Source organism: Solanum stenotomum, unplaced genomic scaffold (genome assembly GCF_019186545.1).
Source record: "Solanum stenotomum isolate F172 unplaced genomic scaffold, ASM1918654v1 scaffold14074, whole genome shotgun sequence".
Classification (NCBI taxonomy): Eukaryota; Viridiplantae; Streptophyta; class Magnoliopsida; order Solanales; family Solanaceae; genus Solanum; species Solanum stenotomum.
The window spans coordinates 1-1,226 of NW_026022858.1; the positions used below are offsets into that span (position 1 = coordinate 1).

The 1,226-nt window shown below is 33.9% G+C and overlaps 1 pseudogene; it reads right to left on the bottom strand.

The window, feature by feature from the left end:
• Positions 1 to 4: 4 nt before the first annotated feature.
• Positions 5 to 1,222, bottom strand: LOC125850122 (protein TIC 214-like; annotated as a pseudogene).
• Positions 1,223 to 1,226: the final 4 nt, after the last annotated feature.

The following is a 1,226-nucleotide window of genomic DNA, read 5'->3' on the forward strand; positions in this document are numbered from 1 at the left end:
GTTTTTGCTTTTTCATTAGCTCTCCGCGAGAGGGGTACAGTTTAGATATATGCCAAGGTTTCAGACAAAAAGGAAATAAAATTTTGATCTGAATCCCATCTCTCAACCAATATTTGGGAAATTCTGTTTCTGATAATTGAACACCATTATAAGTACATTTAATCTGCATTTCTCTATTCCATTCCTGCAAATCTTCAGACCATTCAGGAAGTTGCAAGAATAACATACGCCCGAGATTTTTGGCTATTATCAATGAAGGTAATAGAATATATTTTCGAAGAATTGATTGAGTTATTACCATGTAACCTCTTATTATTTGTGAAAAAGGAATGTTATCCCAGGCTTCTTCGATCGCTATCCGTGCTTGTTCCTTTCTTTTGTTATCCTCTTTTTTGTCCTTTTCTTTTTTCTCTTCTCTTTTTGTTTGTTCTTCTCTAGACTCTAGAATCTTGAATTCTCCCTCTTTACCTGTCCAATTTCGAAAAATTGGTTAAATTAGTTCAGAGATATCAAAAGAAAAAAGACGTAGGGGAGTTATTCTGTCGACAAAAAGGGGGGAATGTACATTTGCTTGAAATAGTTTCGAAATAAATGTTTTGCGCCTTTGAGCCCGCATAGAGCCTTTAATTATACCTCGCCGAAAATCTGATTGTTGCGAATAGCTTATTAAAGCCACTTCCTCCTCAGGATCGTTAGTCGCGTTGTTGTCAGTAAAAATAACTACACGTTTGGCTTTTCTTGAACGAAGTTGATGATCAATTGATGCGCGATCTTGAAATTCACCCATTTGTTGGTCCAATTCGGTGATTAATTTATGGGACCAACGAGGTACTTTTTTACTGATTTCTTTTATTCCAATCGATTTTTTTCCCGATTTTGTCTCATTAGGATCAATTGCATTGAATACAAATTTTACAAATTTCGTTCTTTTTTCTGAATTCACTCTTCTCTGTTCTTGGTCTGAAAATAAAGAAAGACCCTTCAAATTTAAACTAGATTTTGGTTCGTTACCTAATTCATTGATTAAAGTTAAGAACTCGTCAATTTCTGTTGATAATGGTTTTTTATCAATCGTATACGCTTTTTGTTCAATTTCTTGGTAATCCATATTCGGAAGAAAGATAGTATGAATCCTATTTAGTCTAACTCTCTTTTCCCAATTTTCTAGCAAAGTATTGTTTATGATTGAAGATGAAACCCCTTTTTTTATTGTTCCTCGATATGGT